General features: G+C 36.9%; 1 long non-coding RNA gene across 3 annotated transcripts; it reads left to right on the top strand.

Moving 5' to 3' along the window:
* The first annotated feature begins 2517 nt into the window (after positions 1-2517).
* Positions 2518-11494, top strand: LOC102154268. 3 transcript variants are annotated; one of them, XR_005362929.1, is made up of 4 exons: positions 2518-2786; positions 4453-4539; positions 7017-7113; positions 9312-11494. It is a non-coding gene; the product is annotated as an uncharacterized LOC102154268 (long non-coding RNA). The 3 variants fall into 3 exon arrangements; XR_005362928.1 differs by having other exon boundaries at positions 6995-7113; XR_005362927.1 differs by lacking the exon at positions 7017-7113 and having other exon boundaries at positions 2521-2786.
* The last annotated feature ends 3539 nt before the right edge of the window (positions 11495-15033 follow it).

The following is a 15033-nucleotide window of genomic DNA, read 5'->3' as shown; positions in this document are numbered from 1 at the left end:
TTGGGATTCTTTCTCTCTGTCTACCCCTCTCCCTGCTCTCTCTCTCTCCTTCTCTTTCTTTCTAAAATAAATAAATAAAACTTTAAAAAAGTAGATGCTATTTTGTTATTTCACTCTTCCTACACCCTCCCCAATATCTTCCCTGGCTCTCCATCGACTATAAGATAAAATCCCAGGGGCACCTGGGTGGCTCAGTCGGTTAAGTGTCTGCCTTCAGTTCAGGTCGTGATCTCAGAGTCCTGGAATCAAGCCTCACATCTGACTCCCTGCTCAGTAGGGAGTCTGTTTCTCCCTCTGCCCCGAACCCCACTTGTATTCTCTGTCTCAAATAAACAAAATCTTTAAAATAAAAAAAGATAAAATCCTAGATACTTATGCTTCTATTTCCTGTTTTTTTTTTTTTTTTTCTAATTCAAGCATTTCCATTCCATGTTCAACTGATTCCTAATGAATATCTGGATCCTGAATGCACTTGGTTGTCTCATCCATTTGCTCTTACTTTTTCCTCCGACTGGGATGCTCTCTTGGCTCTTCCACATCTAATGAATATCTCCATTTGCCTCCAGCATGAGCACAAGTGTGACCTCTTCTGTGAAGTGTACTATTATTCAGCAAGAATTGATCACTTTCCTTCTGGCCAAACTTCACCTCCTTATACTTTGAACTTAGCATCATTACTCATTTAAAACATTTTACATGTCTTAATCCAGGTTGTAGGGTATAGCCAGAAAATATAAACATGATGAATCAAAAGTTAGTGCTCACTTTATGAATGTTTGGTGGACAAATGGATGTATGCAAATGGATGTGTTTGAATGCAGGCAAAAAGACTTCAAGGCTATATATCTGCTTTCTTAGTTAAGGATGCATTCTTTTCATTAGAAAATAAAAACCTGATGAGGCTTGTAATTAACAAATATTAATACAAGATAAACAAAAACTGTTTGTTTATTTATTTATTTATTTATTTATTTATTTATTTTCAAAAACTGTTTTAAAAGGCATTGTGGAAATACCATGACTTATGAAAACATCAATAATTTTCTATGTCAATAATTTCTTTTTGTTCACTGTTCTATTCATGATGTGTGAGGAAAGCGTCCTTCAGAACATTTTACCTTGTTTTCTGATTCTGTTTATAAGCATAAATAAAATATATTAAAGAAAAGTAAAAGTGGTAAGTGAAAAGTCTTCAGTGTAACCGAACACACATATCACTACAGATTTGGAAATGACTACCTGCTTGATATTTTTTAAAATGCCTTCCAACTTTGAAGTCTCTTGTTTTTCTTATTGTTGGTTTGTTTTTGTTTTTTGTTTGTTTGTTTGTTTGTTTGTTTGTTTGTTTTCAGTAGTTGACAGAACCGCTGTGTCAGGTTTGAGCCTCAGGTTGATTATAGTTGAAATTGAGTGCCTCCATGAAGCTGATGTCTTGTACATGTCAGGTACATTCTTATCTTTTCTAGGATAGATGAATGCCAGGAGGGTGCATGCTGTAGAATAAGTTAGCATACAGATATTTTTATATTTCGTATTTTTCTCATTCACTCAAACACTCTGCCTATCCACATGTTTTAGGATTTTCTGATTCTCTGAGCTCATCTTGTATTAGTGCCAGAATCAGCATGTCAATGACTAGTGTCACGTGTGGAATTCCAGAAATCAAGTGCTCTCTAAAGTCTTGGAAAATTAAAGAAATAATGGAAATCCTCAGAATGTTGCTGTAATAACATTGCTGGAGCAATGAACATTATTTGGTGATCCCAGTGCCAGAATAACTTAAGGATTTAACACAGGCCATATATTTTAATAGATAATATGTCCTTTAACACCATCCCTTCTGAGTGCTGGAAGATATCAGAAATCTCATTTGAGACCTATGAAATGGTTTCCAAGTATAGAAGTAAGGTGGAAAAATATTTAGGGCTGGAGAGTACTGACTCTAATTTAAACAATGATCCTAGTTCCATTTTACTCCATTTCATCAAACAACCTTTAATCAATGGCTGTCAGAAAATTTAATCAAGATTAATATTGGCAAAGACCTTTCTAAGATTATCAAGAATAGCAAAGCATTAGCTAACAGGAAGATGGTTGACTGGATTTGGATTCCTTATAAATGCCTTGGGAAAACTCATTCCAGTCTCCCCAGTTTCTCATCTCTCATTGTTATTGCAGAGATGTGCATGTTTGATTTAAAGAAACTGGTTAGATACTCAAGCACCTCTTCCAATTCATTATGTCAGAGAAACAAAAAACTACATTTCAAGAGTTTTTTTTTAAAACAGACAAACAGGTATTATTGGTAGATAAAAGAGGAACACCATGTTCTCATAGCTCTCCGAAAATACTTTGGGAAGTCTGCTATCTGGTTTCACCAAGTTGCAAAACAGATCCAGAAAACAAAATTTCAAGTGCAAGCTGTTTATTTGGGATGTGGTCCTGGAAATACTGAATACTGAAGTGAGGAAGTAGAACAGGCAAAAAAAAGGTCAGGGAAAGCCAAGAAAACATGTGTTGCAAAGCAAATTCCCAATGAGATGGATTGCAATTTTGTCCTGACAGGATTCATGGGGAGCCAGTATATCATGTGAGGCTCTGAGTCATGCCAATTGAAGAGTGAGACAGCCAGAGCATTTTATACCAACTTCTGTCAGTCGCTGGATGAGAGCTGTTCTGGGGACTTTCCTCTCCTGGTGCTGCCACAGGCAGAGTGAGCCACACAAGCAACAAGATGCTAGAAGTTGGAAATTGGCTCTGCAATGCTGACCCGGTAAAGCCTAAAGGTATGTGGGTCTGGCTTTGACAGCCTTGGTCCCATCTGCTGACAACATTCGTTGGATCAGAAATGGGTCCATAAACACTCATTTCTACTGTAGTAATGAGTGAAAATCCCCTGTAAAGAAGGCACACTGCATGTTCCCAACAGGGCTTTGAGCAACATCAATAGTAATATCATCACCATCACCTCTTCAACAATTCCGGGGTGGTTCAAGAGTTATAATAACAATTCTTCAGTGAAATACTGTGGAAGGCATTTAATCATGGCCAACACCCAGCAAGCAGAAGTAGCATTCACATAGCACTCTTCAGAATTCATCGATTATGCGATTACTTGCAATTACTGCAAGTCGTATGATTCATGTGTATGAAAATATAATAGCTATAGAACAATACATATCTATAGAGTGAATTATTATTATTATTGTTTACCATTATTAGGACCTTTCTTGTGGAATCACACTATACCACTTTTATTCTAGAGAGCCTGCATAGGCTTCCTAGGCCGAGTTGGGATTGCTTTATCTTAATTTACCTGGAAATTTACCAGGAGGTATATATTTGGACTCTGTGATACTGGTAAAGATATTTATAGGTTTGTTATAAGCAGCACTTATGTCACAACAGGCTCTTAAAATTTCTGTGATGCTGTGATGAAGTTTCCTGGCCTGAGCCTTTTTCTAAAGTCATTTTCTACATCAAATTGTAGTCAGTCAGAGATGGTATTTAAGACTGTAAGCAATGACGGGCACTGAGGGGGACACTTGATGGGATGAGCACTGGGTGTTATGCTATATGTTGGCAAATCAAACTCCAATAATATATATATATATATATATATATATATATATATATATATATATATAAAGATGTAAGCAATGTCACAGAGCAAACAAGACAATGCATTTGCCAATGAAGAGAATGGCCCTGGAGCACCAAGATGAGCAGGACCTTCCTCATGAAGTTGCTGATTTTACTGGAAAATTTTAATGTAACCACTAACAGACATAATTGGTATTAGACTCTTACCCTACGTTCCACAACTTCAATTTCCCTTGGTCTTGTTTTTCGTTTCTTTCATATTTATATTGTTAAATATGCATTTTCATGGGCCATACCAGGTCATTGTTTAGAAAGAAATCATTGATCCAGGAGCTCTTTAGGTCGAACTTAGGTTTTCAGAGATGCTCATGAGAAAGCAGAGCTCATCTTCTGTGAACTATACTTTTTTACCTTTTAAAGACAAATACCCAGCCAATAAACTCATAAAACAGATTATACTTTTTAGCATGAACAAAAGGAGTTGTCTAACCATGTGGCCCATTTATTTTTAAAACAAAGGCTGTACATATGGTTTCACACTAGTTTTTAAGCAGGATTTCACCTTCTATCCTTTTATATATTTGTCACAAAATGATAGTAGCTTCATCATTCTATGAGAAATTGTCATTTTTTGCTTGATGGTGTTTGTAGCAGGAGAGTAAAGGAAAGGATGGAAGTGTGGCCACCTCCAATTTCTGTTTTGTTTTGTTGTTGTTGTTCTGAAACTCCTCTGGTCCCTGGTCATGAAAGAAACAGAAATGTTTAATGTGTGTGTCTATGATCATAGCAGGGCAACTAGGTTCCCAAAGGGGATCGTACCTTTACTTAACCTGTTTTTATTTCCTATAGGCAAAGAAAAATGTGAGAGATGACTTAGAATGAAGGCCAATCCTAGTTCTCAGCTCTTCCAAGCCTCCACCAAAAACAAACAAGCAAGTGAGCAAACAAACAAATATTGGTAATATTTTGAATGTCAAGATTGGTTAGAAACCAAATGGATAGTACTTTCATGAAATAATCATTTGACATGGGATGTCTGGGTGGCTCAGTGGTTAAGTGTCTGCCATCAACTCAGGGTGTGATCCCGGGGTCCTGGGATCGAGTCCCATATCAGGCTCCCCACAGGGAGACTGCTTCTCCTTCTGCCTGTGTCTCTGCCTTTTTCTCTGTGTGTGTCATGAATAAATAAATACAATCTTAAAAAAAAAGAAAAAGTCACTTGACACATCTAGCTTTCTGATTAGGAATTTTTATTGAATCAAAGAAAGAAATGCTTCCATTGTCTACTGGACGAATGACCTGGATGCCAAATGAATTTAAAAACAAATAAACAAAAAACACTTGTTTATTTATCCATTCATTCTTTGTATAAACTGATAGATTGGGGCATTCAGACTTTTGAGTGTTAAGAAGTTACATCTGTAAAATCACATATTTCAGAGAGAAGGCTTCCTTTTCCTTCGATTCATATTTCCAAAATTTCTCACATATGGAAAGTTTCATTTTTCAGTGGAATTCTTATTTATTATCAAAGACAGCTTTTCTGAGGAAAGCAACAGTTTTTTTTTAGACAAACCAAATTTGTTTGCATATAAAATATATTGTGAAAATTAATATTGTACTGTGTTTGCAACACTGTGAAAATACTGGGATTTTATTTTGACTAATTATACATCTTAACTTACATATAATGAAACATTTAGTTGAGACATATTCTTGTGCACTTTCTTTTAAAGTAGAGGTGTGAGTTTTTCTATCTTGGCTGCAGTCCAATTTGTGCAATAAAATTACATTTTATTTTTAAAAGTCTTCTGCTTTGAAACTACTTTCATTTTCTTATCTAGAGTTCATATTTACTGCAGAGATGGTTGCAGGTCATAATAAGATGATATGGGCCACAATGGGCTGTGAAATTCTTTGAAATTAAAAAAACCCACAATGGTTATTATATATATATTTTAAAAGTTATAAACTACAGCCCCATGGGCAAATATGCCCTGAAGACACTCTCTTAGAGACCTCAAGCTAAGAATAGTTTCTTCATTTTTAGATGATTGACAAAAAACGAATAATATTTCGTGACACATAAAAATTCTGTGAAGTTCAATTTTCAGTGTCCGTAAATAACATTTTATTGGAACACAGTTGTACTTGTTTATGTACATATTGCTTACAACTTTGGTGCTACAACACAAAACAGTTGAACAATTATAACAGAGGCCATATGCCCAGTAAAACCTTAAAGAAGAACTATCTGGCCCTTCACAGAAAAAGTTGGTCAATCCTGATGTCTCTCCTTCTCCTATGTATACATAGGTATAAATTGATCATATACATGCAGATCTATTATAGATTTATCTATACTTATCCTTGATCTGCCATAGATCTATGAACTATCCTAGATTTTCTAAATCTATGATCTTGTTAATAATCTGTCCTAACAACTGTGACCTGTGTATCTATGTTCTAACCATCACAAATCTAGCTATGTACACCTATACATCTATAATCTATCTATGATTCATTTATTTATTTTTTTTCTTAAATTTTTATCCATTCATGATAGGCACACAGTGAGAGAGAGAGAGGCAGAGACACAGGCAGAGGGAGAAGCAGGCTCCATGCACTGGGAGCCTGACGTGGGATTTGATCCCGGATCTCCAGGATCGCGCCCTGGGCCAAAGGCAGGCGCCAAACCGCTGCGCCACCCAAGGATCCCTCTATGATTCATTTATATCTCTATGATGTATCTATTTATATCTGTGTCTCTATATCTACAGGAGAAAAAGAGAAGAGAGAGAGAAAAAGATTGACAATTTAATAAAAAAATTCGAAACTGCCATTTTTCTCTCAAATGCATTTGGACATATTTATATTAGTATGGAGAACGAAACGTACAGCAATTACTATTCCAGTCCTAATTTATACTTGGTGTAAAAACAGCATATGTATCAGCACACAGGAGGCCTCCATTGTGTTGCCTCATGAACACATTACTAGCCCATCTTCGCTCAGGTAGATATACTGCTTCCAGGCAAAGATGTGGTTTGCACCGTTAGCCAGGTTCTGAAGTTTAAATAAACTCCTTTTCAACGTGCCATTTTTTCTAGCTATCACACAGGCTCACACAGGCTCATAAAAAGCTTTAAATTTACTACATTTCTAAAAGGATACAGTTTGTGCAGTAGGTAACTGTCACATTCTATATAGACATTGGTGAAATATATTCACAAAGCAAATCAGTTATTTCTCTCCTTTGCCCAGAGATGGAAAATCATTCGATCGCATAAAAACCTGATTTTATTTTATATTTTTATAGCTGAAAATATAAAGTGGCCTGGAGACCTGGGTATTTGTTTCTTTTAAAATGTCCTTCCACTAATTCTAATAGCAAAGCAGTGATATTTATGCAGAGAGGACCACTCCTGTTTGTGTCATGGTCATAACCACTTTCTGAACTGGGAAAATCACACTGAATGGATGTCTTGGGTTCCTTGCTCTACATGCCTAGTAAGTGCGATTTGGGGAAAATCTATTAGACACATGTTTCATCATTTAATTTATTTGTTATGTGGACTACAAATAAATAAGTATATTGTAAAGGGACAAAAATTTTGGTTGCTATTTTTTCTAAATTAATGTCTCTCAAGACTTGTACTTGATGTAAGTGGATGGTACTTTGCAACTACAATTAATAAGCAAACTGACTTAGTTCTCAAAAACGACTGTCTTACTAGATAATTCAGGCTAATATCGAGACGATCTGGTTGGTAAAGACATCAACTATTGTTTAATGGTTTTAAATACAACGGTGTTACAGACTTTAAAAGGCAAGCACTCATTAAAATTCTGCTAAAATAAATACCTTTCAGTTCTGAGCTCGCCTTGCAGGTAGGCTTATATGATAATAAGGCTTCTGAAATCACTATTTGCTCTGTGTGCTATTAATAATCATTTTTTTCTGTGTTGAATGAATTGAAGATAAAGATCAACTCTTTAGGTCTGAAAGTTAAGTGTAATCTTTCAGGAATGTTGAGAGGCATTAAAGGAAATAGGGGGATTTACATTTCAGAACATTGCTCAATCCCAGGGAGAAAGAAGCCAAAGCAAAGACAGAGAAGGCACTACACACTGGGCTGCCATCCTAGGTTAGAACCATCCTTTCCCCACCCACCACGTCCCCAGATAGTCTGTTCAGCTAACCTCATCTGGGGGCCAACTCTTTCCTCTCTGTGCCCACAAACACTTCAAGAACAATGTATATTTGAATATGGTGAACCCGAAGCTCGTCTGTAAGTTGTTAGTTCCTTACTGGTGAAGGACTCTGTCCAAAGCTGGACAGGTTCACTGAATTCAATGTTATCATAGGATATTGAAATAACTAGAGGGATGTCTGGGTGGATAAATGGTTGAGTGTCTGCCTTTGGATCCGGGCATGATCCCAGGGTCCTGGGATCGAGTCCTAGACCAGGCTCCTCAGAGGGAGCCTGCTTCTCTCTCTGCCTATGTTTCTGCCTCTTCTCTCTCTGTGTGTGACTCTCATGAATAAATAGATTTTAAAAATCTTAAAAAAAGAAATCTGGAAGGCAGTCAGAAAAGATACTTTTTGTTATATGAAACAACCCATTTGTACACTATTCTTGAACTGAAAGCAGGTCATACATTTAAAAAAATAGGATTAATTTTACAAAAAGTATGTTTTTAAGAGAAAGAATATTATTTGATTTCTTTACAGTATTTGATATCTAAAATGGCCTCTTAAGCCTTGAAGGTATTCCCTTATTTTCTTCCAAAACCAATTAATTAAAAAAAAAAAAAAAGAAAGAAAGAAAGAGCAAGTGCAAAACAGGTAGAAATGCTGATTTAAACATATGGAGAAAAGATTGCCTCTTTTAACTACCTAGATGGATGTAAGTGTGAATGGTACATTTGTTCTTCCCAAATCCTCTTGTGTTGATTAAAAAATATATATAGCTCCTAAACAGTATCTTTATTAAGTTTTAGATATAAATAAATTATATCTACATTTTCTGTCTTAAACTATGAGAATTCATCAGTCATGTGACCACATACACCATGGCTACATGCTTGTTCAAAATGCTTCGGGATTGCAAGGCAGTTTTCAATTCCAACTTGTGTTTGACTAACAAAATCTTTGGGATGGTTAGGGCTAAAAGCAGCACAGACTTCTAAGATAAATTAGTTTCATTTTTATTTTTATTGCTGTATTGCCAGTTTCTCTTCCAAATTACATTTTTAATAAATTTGATCTATAGCCATTTTGAAGGGTGAAAGCCCATAAACACATCTTTCTACTTTAATTGCCTTTATAAAGCATTTACTCAAAAGGGCAATTTTTCTTCCCAATTGTGCCACCAGTTTTTAGAAGTGAATCTGCCAGCCTCTCAGGATTAACTGAAGCTCACTGCTGAAAGTGACTCATGTACTGTAGGGCATGAAGAGAGCCATCCTTAAATTTGTATTGGAAAAATAAAATAAAATAACCATCTTTTCAGGGAGGTTGCATGTTAACCACAGGTATCATTAATATATTCTAATTTCTTGATAGTAACAAGACATTACATTCTTCAAGTCATGGCCCCATTGTCCCAGATCACCACCTTTTAGGTGAAGAATCATACCTTTTGTTGTAGAACAGAGTCTTGAGTGAGTTTTCTACTCATGTTTCTGTGTGTACTCCTCCCCAGATGATCTCATCCAGAGTCATGTGGACGTGAATCCTGCATTTGGATCTCCACCCCAATCTGCCTCTGGCACGTAGAGCCCCCTGCCTCTCCTCCTGGAATGTCTAACTGTCACGTCCATCCCAGCACGTCCAAAGTGGAACTCCTGAGCACTGGCATCCTGTCTTCTTCATCTCGGTCCACAGACACAGCATTTAATACTCAGTCCCCAAACCTTGAAGGGATCTTTGACTTTTTTATATCTCCCCCTTATTTCTCATTTCATCTTGTAATGACTCCACTGGACACCATCTTCTCGGGACAAGCGTGTACCCACAGAATCTGACCATCCACTCTGCTGACACCTAGACTCAGCCACAGATGTCTGTCACCTGGGTTGAAATATGCAGCTGATGGATTTCTCTACCTACAGTTAGTTCTCCAGATACCAGTTAGAGTGGCATTTGTTAATATAAATTAGGTAATTTCACTCTCTTACTCAAAAAGTTGCCCATGGTCTCCATCACACTCAAAATGAAACTTAAGCACTGTGTGCTATCAAGGCCCACAGGAAAGCAAATCGTTGGCTCTTTCCTGTTGCTTATCTCCTTCCTGCCTGCCTTGGTCATAATCCCCTCAGGAACTGCAAGGATGAAGAAGAGGAGACTAGGCAGAAAAAGTAGGAAAGAAAATGTTAATGCATTGGGTTTCTCAGGGAGGTGTCAGATACTGAGGATAAGTGGAATCAAAAACAAAAATCAGACAGTGAACATTGCCCTTCCAGTGACACATAGAAGGCAATTGGATTAAATCAGAAACTGAAGATCTGGAATCCACTTTCTTTTTATTTGTAATTTGCCATACAAACCAAGGAGTTACAATGGACTAAATGTTTGTGTCTCCCTGACATTCCTATGTTGAAATCCTAACCCACAATGTGATTTGTATTAGAAAGTGGAGGCTTTCAGGGCTAATTAGGTCATGTGGGGGGAGTCCTCATGAGGAGATTAGCGCCCTTCTAAGAAGTCAGAGAGGTAGCTAGCTTTTCTTCACCACCACATGTGCATCCATCCGGAAGTTAGCTGCCTACAACCTAAAAGGGGATCCTCACCAGATCTCTACCAAGCTGGTGCCTTGATCTCAGACTTCTAGCCTCCAGAACGGTGAGAGTAAATGTTGGATTGTTGATGAGCCACTCATTTATGGTATGTAGTCACAGCAGCCTGAACTAAGACAACAGCCATGTGTTCGTAGTTGTCCCTGAGAAACATTTTAATGACACGTGCTCTTCACACCTCTGAAACTTTGGTTCTTTAACTCCACAAGACTCTGATTAGGTGAACACATTTTGTAGTATGGTGACAGGGAGGCATGCACTCTCTATTTTATTTCAATGGAGAGAAGATAAATATTCATATTTTTAGAGGCACAACAGAAAAATTATTTTCAGCATCATCAGGATTAGTGATTAAAGAACAATAAGGTTTAGGAAACATCAGTCTTGCTCAATTTATTCAACGTGCTCACAAGGCATTGCTTTTATGTACTTACTGTTAATTGTCATGGATGTTGTCAAAACACTTAGCATTGCCTAAGCCTCTCAGTTGAAGACAATTGGACAATTACAGCATGTACGTCACGTAAAACTCAAAAAGTTAAGTGGATATAATACACTTTAGAAAACTATCTGCTATATAATAAACCCAGTAAAAATTAATGATTACTATCATTAATACATTAACATAATTATAACTATCAATACAATCATACTTCATGTAATATTAATAGGATTAATACTTTATATAACTTTTAAAGTTTTGTTCATGTAACTATTTACGTTCTTAATTCATTTACGATAGTCTTTACTTGAGGTATTAACTGTTGTCTAAATTTCCTTAAATTCTGGATTGATTACATACAAAAGCTTTCTATATTATAAAAATCAACTTAAGTCAACTTCAATTAGTCCAGTAAGAGTGACTTGAAATTAATAATTACTTTTGAATCCAAGCTGTTAAATGAATTTAAATATATTGATGCATATTTATATATTTATGTATATTTACATATTTCATGCATTTTTTACCAAAGGAAAAAAAAACACAAAAAGAAATAATATTGCCTATAATATCATCATTAATATGTTCTATGCAACATTTCATTTTATTGTATGCATAAAAATTCTACAAAAGTGGAACTGCACAAAAGTAGTGTCATGCCTATATTATTTGTTAATTTCTTTCTCCCAAAATAGAATTTAAAATTGTCTTTTCATGTTCGCTTCATTTTGTCACCATTACCTTTCAATTATGTCATCCCCGGAAGTTAAAAGGTGAATAGGCCCTTAGAGTCAAAGTATAGGCACAATACTATCAGGGGGCAAAGGAAAGGATGGCACCAGAATGTAGATCCTCGAATGTGACCTTCCAGGAACCCTCAAGGAATGACAGCATTGCAGGTATACCTTGCCTTCCCAGAGTGACTGCATCAGGACAGTGACTAGGTCTTTGCGCTGCCCAATGTCATAGCTTAAGGACAACTGCTTCTTTAGTTACACAGAATGGCGATGATATATTAGAATAGCAGCAAAAGAGAAGTCAGGTGACATTTTCTCTATTTTAATTATGTATTGTTCAGAGATCATTCTTTCTGTAACAAGCATTCAGGTTCTAAATTGCAGCCCTGCACTGTCAGCATGGGTGTCTGACACCCAGCTCGGCCCCCAACTATTCAGATACTCACACACACCTTTGCGTCATATGGTACAGGATTCTCTTTTACGTGATGGGTGGAAATCATGCCAACATTTTTTTTCCTTCTCCTATTTTTTTATTTGTTGCAGCCTCCTGCTTTACAGACAATACACCCATCCTTCAACTATACAGCTTCAGTGTAATTGTATTTCCCTTTATTTCTCACTTTTATGTCTTTGTTTTGAAAGGCAATGGTGTGTAGATAAAAGCTGAGGAGTAAAGGCAGTGAATTGAATTTCAGCTCTACATTTGCTTGCTGTGTGACCTTGGACGAGTTATTTAACCCACCTAATTCTCGAGTTTCTAAAGTGTACTATGGAGATGATGATGATACTTTTTATAATTTAGCTTGTGAAATTTGAATAATGGAAGGCACAGAGATCATCTGTCACCCTCTGCAGCCTCGATAAAACTTTCCTCTCCTTTTATCGTGCTGTACTTTCTCCAAATTTGTTGTAAACTTGTCACATATTTTACATTTTCTTATCTCTTTGGCTTTCATTATTTTCAGAATGTTCTCAGCTGCATAAGATATGAAGTAGGCCCACCCAGCTTAACATTGCGTTTTCTCCATCTTTACATTTATTTTCTCTCAAATCTGACATGTTCCCTCTTTGGAAAAATTCTGAAGATTTCACGTCGAAGTGTATAAAGATAGTTTCACTTCAGTCCTTCATGGATTTTATTTCTCTTCTGCCTTTCCATGGTGATAGAGAACGGATATATAATATTCCTCTGCATTCTCAACTTAACTGACACATCACCTTCCTGCAAACTTACCTTGCCTACGTGGTGTAAAATCACACTAGCAATGCTCCCCTTTGTCATGATACCAGAATATAATCCACCAGATACCTTTGACCCAGGACCATGTGGGCTTCTTGACACCTTTTGTTACACTAGTATCTTTTCCAGCCAAACCATTGTAATCAGCACAGTGATACTTGCCAATTCTAGTTTCTGATGTCTTCTCAAGCATCCTTTAAAAATATCATCAGAAGACTCCTCTTGGAGTGTTAGCTGTTTCATTTTTACTCAAAGCATTTTTTTTAAACTGAGTTAAGGGGTCTAGTGTAAGGTCAGACCACTGAGCCTGGGGATATCTCTCTTTTTCAGCTCACCGAGTTTCTACTCTCTAGGTTGTGAGGTCTCACGTTGCATCAAGGAGTTCTCCCTGTTTGACTTTGCTGGTAGGAATCTGCACACATTTCTTTCTATAAACAGCTTTCTTTTAAATTGGAAGCACCTTAATTATCCAATTTCTCTTTCTACATCTTTTTGCTATCCATTTCAGTCTCTGAACCCAACATACTCTCTTTATGAACACAGTAAGATGTCTGTGGAGTCTATCTGTATTTTTTTAAAGATTTTATTTATTTCTCCATGAGAGACACAGAGAGAGAGAGGCAGAGACATAGGCAGAGGGAGAAGCAGGCTCCATGTAGGGAGCCTGATATGGGACTCAATCCCAAGAACCCGGGATCACGCCCTGAGCATATACACTCAACCCCTGAGTCATCCAGGTGCCCCATCTGTATTTTTTATTTGACTGCCTGCCTGCCTGCCTTCCTTCCTTCCTTCCTTCCTTCCTTCCTTCCTTCCTTCCTTCTTCCTTCCTTCTTTCCTTCCTTTCTCCCTTCCTTCCTTCCATCTTTCCTTCCTTCCTTCCTCTTTGAACTTATCATATACAAATGTCCTTTATTTTGCTCTCGGATTTGTGCTCTAATCTCATCTTTGTTTTCTCCCTGCTGCTCTCATGAAGTGATTTGAAACTGAAAGTGTCTTAGCTGCTATGAATTCTTTTAGCTTTGCCCCTTCTCAGGCACTTCCTCCAGAACCTTCTTTAACACACTGTTAGACTCTGTGTCCTGACAAAGGACAGAATTTTTTCTCAACGTGATATTTCCTCCGGTATTTGAACCATCTTCCTGTTCCGCAGGAATGCCTTCATCTTTCAAGTGCCTTTTCCAGTTTATCCAGCTTTCAGGGGAGCTATTGGAGTAGTGATTTGAAAAGGCAAGCTTTTCTATTTTCTCTTATACATAAACCCTAAACCTCATTGACTCACGCTTTATGAGTATTTTTCCAGTCTTTATACACGTGTGTACATATGAGCATTTTAAATTCTGTATCCATTGCAGACTAATATAATATATTTGCATCTTTTGTTGAGCTTTAGTTATTTCTAGAACTATCTTTTTTTTTTATTAAATGAATGTTATACTGCCTCCATATAAAAACCTTTTTCTTCTTTAAGAAAAGAAGACATATCTTTAAGTAATCTATCAGTTTGTATTTCTTGGGGCCAGCAGGTGGCTGCTGCATATGCTATAAAGTTGAATCTCTTTTCCCACAATTTATACTCATAATCACGTGCCTCAGGGTTCATGCACCTCTCACAGGTCTCCATGCCCTATCCAGCTAATGTGATGACTTCAACTATTGTTATTCTTTTGTTTTACTGTTACATCTATTTCCCAATTCTTAGACTAACAGTAAAACAAGTTTATTTATCTTGGGCTCCAAAGCTCTAACTCAGGCTTCTGTTTCAAACATCTGCTTACGTGGTCTTCACTTTAGCTGATAAGCTCATGTGTCCTACTTGTTCTTCAGGATTTAGTGCCAAACCTCTTCTCCCCTTTCCTGAATCCTCAGAAACAACAGATTCTTCACATTCATGAAGTATAATGTTTCTTCCTAATTTCCTCTTTTTTTTTTTTCAGATTTGAATTCCATTTATTATGGACTTTTTGTTGTCTTTAGTCATCCTTCCTTTTATTTATTTAGCCATAGATTTGTTCTCTGGGATGCCTGGGTGGCTCAGCGGTTCAACGTCTGCCTTTGGCTCAGGTCGTGATCCCGAGGTCCTGGGATTGAGTTCCACATCAGGCTCCCCATAGGGAGCCTGCTTCTCCCTCTGCCTATGTGTCTGCCTCTCTCTCTGTGTCTCTCATGAATAAATCAATAAATCTTGTTTAAAAAAATAAATAAAT

The sequence above is a fragment of the Canis lupus genome, chromosome 8 (assembly GCF_011100685.1).
Source record: "Canis lupus familiaris isolate Mischka breed German Shepherd chromosome 8, alternate assembly UU_Cfam_GSD_1.0, whole genome shotgun sequence".
In the NCBI taxonomy this organism is placed as follows: domain Eukaryota; kingdom Metazoa; phylum Chordata; class Mammalia; order Carnivora; family Canidae; genus Canis; species Canis lupus.
The sequence above is the reverse complement of the archived record's forward strand: the minus strand, read 5'-3'. Positions and strand labels throughout refer to the sequence as shown.